This window comes from Opisthocomus hoazin, chromosome 21 (genome assembly GCF_030867145.1).
Source record: "Opisthocomus hoazin isolate bOpiHoa1 chromosome 21, bOpiHoa1.hap1, whole genome shotgun sequence".
NCBI classification, from domain to species: Eukaryota; Metazoa; Chordata; class Aves; order Opisthocomiformes; family Opisthocomidae; genus Opisthocomus; species Opisthocomus hoazin.
This window is the reverse complement of record NC_134434.1, coordinates 223,367-236,026: the sequence shown is the minus strand read 5'-3', so window position 1 is coordinate 236,026 and position 12,660 is coordinate 223,367. Positions and strand designations below refer to the sequence as shown.

General features: G+C 37.6%; 1 protein-coding gene across 3 annotated transcripts in view; it reads left to right on the top strand.

Moving 5' to 3' along the window:
- ANKFN1 (ankyrin repeat and fibronectin type III domain containing 1) overlaps positions 1-12,660 on the top strand; it is a 120,140-nt gene that overhangs the window by 35,372 nt on the left and 72,108 nt on the right. For 2 of the 3 annotated variants that reach the window (XM_075441172.1, XM_075441173.1), the window contains one exon: positions 8,833-8,967. The gene's annotated coding sequence lies outside the window, so the exon portion shown is untranslated. Of the gene's footprint in view, positions 1-5,016; positions 5,106-8,832; positions 8,968-12,660 lie in introns of those variants that run through there. The other variant, XM_075441174.1, reaches the window with a different exon arrangement.

The window sequence follows — 12,660 nt, the reverse complement described above, 5'->3', positions numbered from 1 at the left end:
TCCTGCATACTGATAGTGGGTAATTCTCAAGTTATTTCTAATTGAGACTCCTAACTAAAACCAAAATATATGGTTTTATTATAAAGTACAGGCAATAGAGCAGATCTGGTGCTTCCAAGGTATTAGAGTGTGTGATTTTCTATTAGAGGACTGTATATGATGAAATTGTTCATCTGAGAACCTCTTAATACTTCATAAATTGGTGATTTAAGCTTCACAATTAGTTATCAGCTCTGTATTTAAGTTCAGAAGGTGAGGAAAGGAAATTGTAACACACCTAGGACAGAGTGAGTGAAACAGTGCAGAATATGATCTAAAGTATATTATTTACCAATCAGAAAAAAGTAACAAAAAGAATTTCAAAACTATTCATTGGTGTGATAAAACTGCAAGGTTTTGGTTTTGTGTCTTTTTTCTTTTTAATGTTACAATCAAGAAAAGCACTTGAATTAAAACCTTTAATTTTTTCTGTACAAGGGCTCAGGTGTCATACTGGTCAGTGATATTTGAAGGGTAATTCTCTTGTCCAGCATGTAATATCTACAAGATTTCAGTTGGACTCAGTGTTGCCTGTAGGAGAGACTGACTGCATTACCATAGAAGACACTACTTCTGTGCAGGTCTGTAGGTTACTCAGGTACAAGTCATGTATGAAATACATGCATACAGCTCATGCACTTTTTATTTTAAAAAAAAAAACCCAACAAACACTGAACTAAAAAAAACACAGAGAAAAGGTACTCAGTGAGAGTTTTCACATTGTGTGAATTCAGTTAATTTTTCCTTATAGCACCTCATAATTTTTCTGAAAAGAGATCATTAATCATTTCAAATTGTGTACAAGTTTGTGCGATAGCTCTAAGACCACCAAACTCTGACCCTGGAGGAAATGAATTCCTAAAGGTGAAAAGCAAGTGTTTTCTTAATTAAGCCACCTAAGCTGCCTGGTTTTGCAAATATTTATTAACTCAATTCAGATGAAGTCAGATTAGCACTTATAGCTGCAGAGAATGTTGTTTCATTGGACCACAGGTCCTTGTTTTCAAAACAATATTCAATCTCTTAATACAATGACAAATTATTCTCCCCATCTGTCTCTTGCCACAACCGTAACGAATGTAATCTCTGGATGGTGATGTACAAACACTTTTGAAGTACTTAGTTTATAAAACATAGGTAGTAGTTATTTATATAGGGTATTGGGTTTTGTTTTTTTACACTTTTTGAAGTTAATTTTGAATATTCTTTTCAATTTGCTGCATGTAACTGAAACACAAGTGAACCTGTAGACAACAGAACATTCTTGATACAGTAAACTTGTAGGGTGTGCGAGCTCAGTATGACAAAGACTTTCCCAGGCAATGTGTATGTACTCTAGCACTAACGAGTGATTCAGTAGGAGCTGAAGAACAACAGATACTTTGAAACTTGGCCCAGCTGGAGACTGAACTAGCTTGGAGTGTGACTTAGAGCAGGCCATGCCCATTGTACTACCTAGAGTAGATCTGGGCACTTGCCACAGTGCTGCTGTGTGTTGTAAGCACCTTCTGCCCCAAGATTGACCAGCACTGTTCTTTCTGACTTAAGGATGAGTGAGAATCGATAAAGCATATCCCAGATAGTCTATTAACAAGATGGAAGTTCAGAGACTTTTGCTAACAGATCAGGATTTGGCCTATACCACACTCTCTCATGAAGAGGGACTGCGTTTTTTCAGTCCTGAAAAGAATAATAAGCAGCCTGAAGGCTGCACGCCAAGTACTTTGCTAAGTCAGAATTTGAATGTCAGAAATAAAATCAAGAATCTCATGGTCTGATTCAGATTCTCTTTGACCTGCTGAAAAACAGAGTAATGCTTGCTGCAACCTGCCATGAAAAGTAGAAATTTATTTCAAATTCATTTTTCACCTGTGGTGCTGATTGATGCATTAGTTAGGACATGAGGAAGATGGAGGAATGGAAAGGGAAGCTGTGAACTAAATCCGTCCAAAAAGTATGTGTTCATTAGAGAGCAATGATCACTTGCTATTCTGTTCTTGTTTGTGGTGGTGGAGATAGGACTTGTGGCAACAAAGTGAGGTCTGGTAATAACGTTTATTGCTTACTGAGAGATACAGCAGACGTAACTAATTGAAAGGAAACCGATTCATCAGTTTTAGGGCTTAAGGAAAGAGAGGAGAGGGTATTTTCATGAACTGCTATTCTAACTGCTGCACATTTTAAAAGCCTCCACTGCACTAAAAAAGTAATTATTTTTGGCAAAGTATGTTACAGATCTCCTATATTCTACACAGGAAAGATTTGGTTGCATTTCCTGCATTTTAATTTTACTTTTATTGAAATGTTGGACTTCAGGAAAGAACAATCACGTGTTTTGAGTTTTGCCACTGATTTTGCTGTGCCTTGTACCCCTTGTAAAGCATACATAATCATATGTCTTTGTAAATTTTAAAAAGGCTTTAACAAACACTCTTTTATGTCCATGTACATTGCCTCTGTAGTAAACCGTGGATCTTCATTATTTCAAAGCTTTCAGAAATGCTCAGCAAAAACAAATGTTTAAATGTGCTTTTTAACTCAATGTGAAATAGAATTGCACTGGAAAACCTGGAGTTGCTTCACGGCAATCACTTCTATTCTGTTTAGGTTTTTGTGTTGCTCCTGTGAGACACTGGTTTGGAACTCCTTAGAGTTATTTTCATTTTAACTAAAATGTAAATGAACAGTCACATCAGACCAAATGATTGCGGTATGAATTCCAGCCCGTGAAAAACTATCATAGCCAGGAAGCGTGATGTTTCTCTGTTACAGAGATGACACATGGGGCTGTTCGCAAAAGCTGGTCTAGTGAGACATCTCCTTGTGGTTCTTTCTCTGATAATGCAGACAAATAGGCTCTTGTTTTGAATTGTTGTGATCTAGAATAGTCTGTCTCTGTCAGGATCTGGAAAAATAGTTCTCCCCAGGTAAATGTTAGCCTTTGAAAATAGTCACCCCCTTCCTACTCCTTGTCCTCAGTATCAAAGTTTTTCTGAAAGAGTACTTTATTTTTTTTTTTTTTAAAAAAGCCTGATTTTAATCACTGTAAAATATTTGATAAAAGGAAACCATTGCCCTTAAACAGATATCTGCTTTTACCAGGGCAAACAATCTGCTTTTTAAGGAATATCTGTTTAACACAATAAACAGTGCTTGGGGTTCACAGAATAGTAGGAAGCTGTTCTTCTCTTATCCAAGTTTTTTATTTACTCAGTATTAAAAATACTGACACTTGTTTAGGCTTTATAATAGATGCTCTTGGACATCAAGTTTTGAAGAAAAACAAGATTTACCTTCAGAAACAGGCCTTATATTAATAAGTACATTGCTGATTACTGTAATTGCAATGACACATATCTATATATTTGTAAGTTCCTTTTGGTCTTTTTAATGACCATGTCACAACCCTAAATATTGTTCCGATCTCTGAAGACAACATCACTTTATACCTATAGTTAAAAAAAAAAAAAAAAAGCTTCTCTGGAATTGTGCACGTCTGCCTCTGTTCAGCTTTGTTCCATACTCAAATTTGGTAAATCCTACTTTTTCTTTATTCTTTCCTAATCTAGAAATTGCCAGCTATGAAGAGTTTGTTAATTTCTGTTTGTAAAATGTTCTGCTGTATCTTGGATTAAATGCAGTGCAGCTGGGGGTAGTCATGGCCAAACAATACATGGCATAAATTATCTCTATATGGAGTGCCTGACTAGATAGCATAATCAACATGAGACTGACAAAACAACACAGTTGCGCTGTTGTTGCTGACAACTTCATTATTTCTATGATGTTCAGCTGGGTAATTTGTTTCTGAGGAACAGCATTATCTCCAGATATGTCTAATGGCCTGTATGGACTTTTCTAAGCTTTCTGAAGAGGAATGTGTTTGCACACGTTTAGGTTTTTTCCTAGTATGGAGAACAATTGCAGGAAACATTAGCAAAGAGCATTCTGCTCTACGTTGTTTTTTGCAGTAGGGCAGCATTTCTGTCATGCAATGTTGGTGAGCTCCTCTTGATATGTATGTGGATCACTTAGGGTAACAGCAGCTGCCCTTTCATTCCTTGTTTCAAACAGTAGTGGCTTTAAGGATCTGATGAACTTTTTATACTAAAGTATTTCTGTTTACCTTAACTCACACTCTAAATGGTCCCAAATGACCAAGTAGTGTTGTGTGGCTCAAACACTCCAGGCCTCATTCTATTCCACTGCAGTCAGGAATTACTATTCTCACTAATTTTCCAATTAAAAAGACTAGAAGGAAAAAGCACACCACTTTGTCAAAACTGAACTGTACAAAAAACATCCAATTTTTAAAGAATTCTGACCAAACAGTTCTGGTTTTCTGCTAGTTCATTTAAAACCGTACTCTGAAATAAAAGCGACCAGGGTCCACAGCTCCAAGGCGCTGCACAGGCTGCCCCAGAGCTGGAGAACTCCTGGCCTCCACGTCTCTTCCTGTGGAAGCAGGAGTCTGCAAGCCCCAGTGCTGGTGAACCTGCCAACTCCAGCCCTGCGGCAGAGCCTGGCTATGCCACCATCCAGGTTGTGCTGAGAGGACTGCAGATTAGGAAGCTGGGAGGAGCTGGGGCTGCCAAGCTCAGTTTCTTTTAGTCGCTTACATCACGGGTGTCTCAAATCTTTCAAAACTCTTGGGAAAACTATTTCATTGGGAAATTTTCTAAACTTAGTCCAAACACAATTATTTTTTCTTCACTCACAATTTCAGAATTTCTTGAGTTTGATCGTGTCTATGACTGATGAACTGGGAAATATTTGTCTTTTTTATGAATATACTGAATACTTCTGTGTCTCTGTGGATAATAGATTATTTGCTATGGATTTGGATCAAGAACACTGGCTAAAGGAACTAGTGAAACAGTAAGACTCAGATCAACGTTCTTGAGGAAACGCAAGAAACCAGGGAATAGGACAGAGAATGAACAAATTGGCAAATGGATATGTGTGAAAGATGATAGGTAAACAAGGAGCCAGAGAGGCACAAATTGCCAAAACCAGAGTTGGAATTTACTACAGTAGCTCATATGTATAAAAGTTTGCAAGTAAAAGTAAGTATGGGGACAAAGAAAGATACAATTTTATAGGCTTGTTTGGGGGGTGGTGTTTGGGTTTTTGTGGGGTTTTGGGGGGGGGGTTACCTTTCCCACTGTATACCTTTGGCTGTATGAAAAAAATACCCCAATATCTTGTTTCAAGGAGCAGAGTCACTTTAACCACCTTTCTAGTAATGGATTTCCAAAATGAGAGAGCATACAGATGCCAAACAGAGTTGGCCTGACCATTCTACTTTGGGAGGGAGGCTGGAGGTCCCATTCCTAGGTATCCGATCTGCCTGGCTACACTGCCTGACCCCAGCTGCGGCAGTGTACAGGACGTCAGATCTGATGTTTGGGTAACATTTGCTCCTTTAGGGCGATTATTAACAGTCTAAAATACAGCTTTGTCTCTAATGATGATGACAGCTTTGCCATTGACTGGTTAGGAAGTAAAGTCAGGCTCCATGTGAAGTTTTCAAAATCCAAATGTTTGAGCAAGTTTCTTTGCTCCAAACTTCCCACCCAGTTTCCAGACTAGTGGTCTACCAAGCGTTTTTCACAAACTCCATGTATGCTCAGTGACGAAACACAAGGCCATATAAAACAGAGGAACATTAGTTTCTGTGTATGGAGGACGTGCTTGCCACTGAAATACCATTTGCAATTAAGCGTCAGACGTTGTGTACTTGGGACAATGTAACACCCGTGTGTGGCTGCTGCTCCATGGACCACATCAGGCTTTGGAAGACCTGGGAGCACACTGCCACCTATTGATTGGCGAACTGAAAGGGAATGTCTCTAGCTACCCTGAGGTTTGATACCAAACAGCTTTGTGAGCTTCTCATCCTCTGCATGAGAACAGCCTTCTGCATCCCAGAAATGTTACTGGTGTCCAGAAGAAACAAAGAGAATTTGCTAAATGGAATTAATGGCCAATACAATGTGCTGCTTGGCTGCTAAGGATATCTGTGGTGTACAAAGCTGAGAGCAATACAGGGTAAATATTTTGGTAAATGTATCACTTAATCAGCCAACTTGGGTGGCCTCTTTAAACGAGATGTATCACCAAACATACATCTTCATAAAAACGTGCGGCTTTAGCAATAGTAATGGTAATAAGAGCTCGTGGAATCAGCTCATGGTGTATGCTGCAGGTAGGCAAACAAACATGGAATGAAAATCTGTCGCAATAGGTTAAATAAGTAGTATAAGTACAGTAAAGCAAATATTCTGTTCAACTAATAAGTATGAAACACGGGCAAGTGAAATAATAAATGGCTGAGATCTTTGAGCCATCTAACAGAATCATCAAAGGCTAAGAACATCCAGGTTTCTGTACAAGATCATGCCAACAGATTTTCTTGCATGTGTTTTATCATAAACCCAGGTTTTAGTTTTCTGTAGGTCTTTCAGTCTTCTCCATTTCCAGAACTAGATGTAGGTGCCTCTCAAACTTATTTACACACATTCATTCATTATTTTTAGGAATTCATTTCATGGCTTTATCATATGGTAAATTTATGATTACTTCTCTTACCTTACTAAGTGTTGTTTAATGTCTTCTGGCTTTTGAACAGTTTAATATTGAACTTACATTCATATGACCAGAAGATTGAAAATATGTTTACTTGATATAAACAAACTAATTGTCTTTCATAGAACTAGCTTGGGCAAGAAAACCTCTTGCATTTTACTATTCTACTAAATAATGTTTGGGTAGCATTAGAGAAGTATTAAGCATTATAAAAACTGAAATGGCAGCTGCAAAGGGTCTACTTTCCATCAAGCTGAAGGGAGAAAGCAAAGGAGAGAAGAGGGAGTATTGACTCACAATGAGAAATTGCTAGAAAATGTTTAAGAATGGACCAGTTTCAGGAAACTCACTTTAGCTTTTTCCTCTAAAAATAGATAGAAATTAAGAATTCCATCACAAGAAAGTTCCATAGATGGGGTCTATACAGACCAAAAAAACTTAAATCAGAGATTTTGACTCAGAAGAACCATCCTTATTCAGCACAGCACTGAAAATCGAATTTTATGCTTACATTTAACAAATTTAGACATTTCAGATTTTCAGCATGCTTTTTTCCAGATAATATCCCAGTGTTAAAGAGGTATTTGGTGGTTTTTGAAAGATTTCCAGTCTTCTTCCTGTTGGCAAGGTGCAGCAACCTCAGTCCGCTGTCCTGCAGCCTGCTGATGAACGATCCTCAGAAGCAGCAGAACAAGAGAGGGAATACTATACGCCTACAGCCTGTGATTTTCACAGTATAGAAGGAATGCTGTGCACAGCATATTGTCACAACACTTTGCAGTTCTCTGCTGTGGCAAAACATGCAGGCAGTTGCCTGTTGTAATGTCTTTGAAATATGTACATATGAATATTTACATACATATGCATGCATATGTGCATATAGAAAGTCTATCAGAAATGGCTTGGTCCATATCGAGACTGATTTTAAAAGTATAGAATAAGTTCAAGTCCCATGACATAAAAATGTCAGGCCCAGGACTAGATTTTGACTTCAGCTACTTTGGCAAAAGGACTCTATTTGATATGAGGTGCAGTAGCCTTCACTGCGTTTTGAAGGGTGGGAGAACCAGACTGGTCACCAGCTTTTGAGGGGTTTCCAACATTTTCCGAAACTCAAGCATCATGTCTGAATAAAGCCAGTGAATTTTTTTCAGCAGATTGTAACAGTAGCTCTGGTATCCCTTTAAAAACAATAAAAAATACCTTTTTCTGTAGATATTAATGATCTTTGGCTATGACCCAGGAATTAGTGTGTATTTTTTTTTTCTACTGCCAGATGGTACACAGGAGTGTTCTGGTTACACGAATTTAACCCAGCGGAGTGTCCAGGAAGGATAATGATTTTCTAGAGTGTTGTTTATCTTTGTTTGTCACCTATGCTATTTTTAGAATTTTAAGGCTCTTACGGTTATTCTGTATTCTGACTTTGTAATATCTTTGTGGGTTTCTGTGGGATCCAGGATTTGTGTTTTTTGCCTTATAGTGAAAAAAAAATTTTTGAAATATCATTGTTCTACTGTTTTGGAAGCTCTTAATGCAGACATTACAGGATCTTTTTTAGCTGAAACATAGGCATCAATAAAATATGTTTTTCTTATTCGTTTAATAATCTTTTTTAAGCATGACCTGTTCAGGCTGGGAGCTTTCAAATGATCTTGCAGATGTCCCATAGCTGTGGATATGGTTGCTGCTTTTGTTGCTATGATTGCAGACAGCTGTAGTGGTAGCTTGCTTGAAGAAAGACAAAACAATACATCACATGCAACATGCATTACTGGACTGAGTGTAGGATTATGATTCTTTTTTTCCCCTTTGATTGGTTTAACATAAAACTAACTGCTTTATGATGGCTGCATTCATGTCTTTGCTCATACTTCATGGCAAATTAATTACAATCACAGTTTTGTTTACTCTGGCAGTATTTTTTTTCTACTTGCACGCTGTGCTGCTCATCAGTTTTAAGAGATACAACAAGCTAAAAGCATACAGAAGTCATGGCATCTTTGACTACAGAGGCAAGAGCTTTATATACTAGTCATTTCTACAGCAGCACAGGTAACTAGTATAGAGTTAAAGCACCAAACATTTTACCTGCAATACAACACTATTTGCTTTAAATACTGTTTTGCTCTGAGATCTTATCAGAGGTCTTCGACTTCAGCAATTGCTAGTAATAAGCTTTTTCATATCTGATCATTCATGCAGTATAAGGAAGAGGTTTACTCATTCTGCCCTGAGGCTGAACCAGCGGAGACAGTAAAGCCAATGTGATTCATTGAATGAAGACACTGGACAATTACCAGCAACTTGTTCACATTTTGCCTTGGATAGCCTAAGCTGGTAAGTCTAATTTAACTCTTTAATGCATATATTCTGAACTACTAGTTTCAAGTATAAAATTGTTACATAAGCATATTTAAGAATATATATGGTGTTAAATGGTTTCTTGGCTGTTATGATTTCCTAGAATTTGAAGTTAGTGCTTTTACAGCTATGCTGTGTCCTACTAGTGCACCTGTCTATACAGTGCAGCATATAAGTGCTATGTACAGCAGGCAGTGATCTATAATTTAGATTTTTTTTTCTCTCTCTCTACAATATGTTTTTAAAAGGATGAGAATATTAGGTCAGTATTAGCCAAATAATAAAAATTAAAAGCCTTTATAAGAGTAACTGATTTATATACATTTGTATCTGAATGTGACTTTTAAAGCACCCTGCTGTTGGGGAATAGAACGGTTACTTCAGCACTCAGAAGCGCAAGTAGAAATCTGATCACAAAGATTAAGCTACAGTATGTGCAGCATGCAAGGTGTGTTGGAAGACTTCAATCACTGTTTTGGTATATGCTATAGCAGGGTGATAGTCACACAAATGAGACTGCTTTGGGGGTCATTTCCAGCGTTGTGCAGTAACGGTTTCCACAGAGATTCAGGTTCTTTGTTGTTGGAACCCCTGTCATAAGACTTTCATTTTGTGTTTTTAATTCTCAGAAATGCAAACTGCTGTTAATTATGACTAGTTATAAGGGGAGCAGCTGTTACTCTGTCTAGTTCTGCCTTTTACTGAGAAATCTTGTAACATGCTACTTCTAGTTCTTGACTTGCTGTAAGCATGCTAGTTAGATCACACAGGGCTACTCCAAACCACATTGAGATGTCCTTATCATTTCATTCTGAGCTATGCTAGGTGTGTGCAGAGGCTTCCATAGGTGAAAATCTCAAATGGGTCAGTTCTTGACATTGCCTTTTTCTAAACTATTAGTCTTTGATATACTGTGACAATTTTAGTTGTTACAATGAGATATCCTCAGGCTAAGTGCATTGCAGCTGGGGGATTTGTCAACCAAGACAACGGACATTTCAGGGTTTCACCTGATTGGTGAGGTGAGGACATGGTTGTAAAAAAACCCAAATGAATTACTTTAAAAAGGAGCCTAAAACTGCTCTTACAAAAAGTTCATGGCTGTAAAAATAAAATGCCAACATCCAATAAAACCCAGCAAGTTTTCAATCACAGAATCATGTGAATTGAGCAGTCTTTGTTTTCCTTATTTTTTACTATACATTTTACCCCTGATTTTGGCCGATCTCATTTCCATTGCTCTCTTATAAATAGTTTCTACAGCCTAGTAAGATCACACTTCCAGAAAGTTTTCTAGAATATACAGGTTACCTTTACCTTTATTCATTTCATACTTTGCATGTAACTAGAAAACATACTAAGTACAATAATCTTCAGTAGCATTTTACATCTTACTGTTTCAGTACATAAGTAAACAATGCAGTTCAATTGCATTATATTATTCCAGCTTTTGCTTTATTGTTCTGCATTTATTCCATGCACTATTTCAAGATATTGATGGTCAGTATACAGGAAACATTTATATGTTGCAAGTCACTTGTGATGCACTGATTCTCTGTGGATAGCAAAGATGCCATCTGTTTTATTGTTAAATAGCTGCAATTTTTATGCTGTTTACTTAGCTTCTCTATAGACTCGTCTGCTCTTGACCTAAGAGAAACTTTCATGAGATTATAGAAGATTCTGTTCTCTTCTTACATTAATGTTAGTCTTGGAGATCTGCTCTGGCTGTGTGTTGAAAAAGCTTACATGTGTAATATGGACACCCTATTATTACTGTCCTCAGAAATCATTATTGAGATGGTTAATAACACACTATTGTTTTCTTCTGAATGCATAAATCCTGTTTCATTGACCAGATCAGGTTGGAAAGGACTACAGCAGCCTCTAGGAATTGTAATAGCTGGAGTCAAACTATATTTAGATATAGTCACTGTGAACAGTAACCCACACCATGGGGAAGAGGCCTGAGAAGACTTCATATTAAACTGCTGCTAGGCTTTTACGGGTTGGAGACACCACCTAGTACCCCAATGACACCTAAATTTGCTTTGGTCTTGAGACTACACCAGCATCCTAGAGTGCTGCAACATATTCAGAGGACCTACTGAGAGGTCCTTCACCTTTACTTGCTCAAGTTAACTCCTCTTAAAAGATAGTGTTGCTGTCAAGCTGTTCTCAGTAAAAAGTTGGGGTTCTGAAAATAACTTCTCTACTTCTCAAGAAAAGCTTGAATTTGATGACTTTTAGGACATTCTGCAAAAGACGTCTGGGCAACTGAGTTTAAGGAGATGGATACAAATACAATTCCTGCATTAATGAAGGCTGGAGAAGAGACTAGTTTGTTTAGAAGTCAGGCTGGCAAAATTCCTTTTTTAGCAATTATTTTAATCCTCAAGAGTATTGTCACAATATTAATTCTATGAGCTAGAAGCACTAAAATACTAATAACATGGACCAACGGAAGATGGGTAATCGGCTGTTTCTCAAGCTTATATTTAATAAATATATGAAAATAAACTGAACTATAGGAGCTATGCTAAACAGCGACAGATGTGAGTGAAATCTTTTGACCATCTTAAAAAGAATTTTATTTCATGTTTGTACTCCCTAATGGTTCCATGGATGCGTCTGTAAAACAAAAGGCTGTCTTCTAAGTTTGTCCAATATTAAAACTCAACACTTACCAGCAACTTCCATACAGTAAAGCCTAACCCACACTGATTCCAGCCCATAGTTCCACATAATTCTGGCATGTCTGGAACATTTGTGAGTTAGCATTGGTGATTATAATTTTAGTATTATGCTCTAGTTTGACATTAACAAGCGATTTCTCATGACAATGACTTTGATTAAACATACCTTGATATGTTCCTCAGTTTCCAGTCAGCCTTTCTATCTAGTCTATGCAAGCTTACTGTTTAGGACAGAGAATAAAATGCTTCATTTGAAGAGACAGTGACTTCAGTTAGATCTTGTCGGCACTGCTGAAAGGGCAGGATGAATTCCTTGTGTGAGCCTCACTTTACCGTTTGTTCATAAGCTCAGAGAAAAGCAGTCCAAAATCATTGTAGGATTGTCACTCCCTGAGTCCCAGAGAGCTCCTTTCTTACCATATCCACTGTTGTATATTAGTTTCAGAGACGCAGCTGACATAATTCCCTTCTTCTGGTTGCACACACTGTTGTTCGAATTTAACGAAGTCTTCCCATCACATATGACAATTATGTTGACTCTCTTCATTCAGAGACTTGGTCTCTTTTCAATACCCCATGAGCGTGGAGAATATTGAGATTGCTTGTAATCAGATATTTTTGTACTCAGGATGTGTGCTTCACCACACTTTACAAATGAGGAAGGAAGATGTAGAGAGCTTATGAAACCTGGGTGATGTCTTTAATCTCAGGGACCAATTCATGTCAATGAGCAGCCTCAACAGCAGGGTGAATGTCTAGTAAAGAATGCTTTTATAATTGTAAATAGTTATTAGAGTCTGGTCCTGCAGTCTGATTTGCTTAGATGCAGACTGAGACCATGAGAACAGAAAGTGACAGGATTTGTATGACAGTATAAAGAATCTAAAGCTTATTTCCAGGAAAAGATAGTCTGAAACGTAGCCAGTTTACTACTATGACTGTGAGGTCTTCTAGAGAGACATTCTGTCTTATA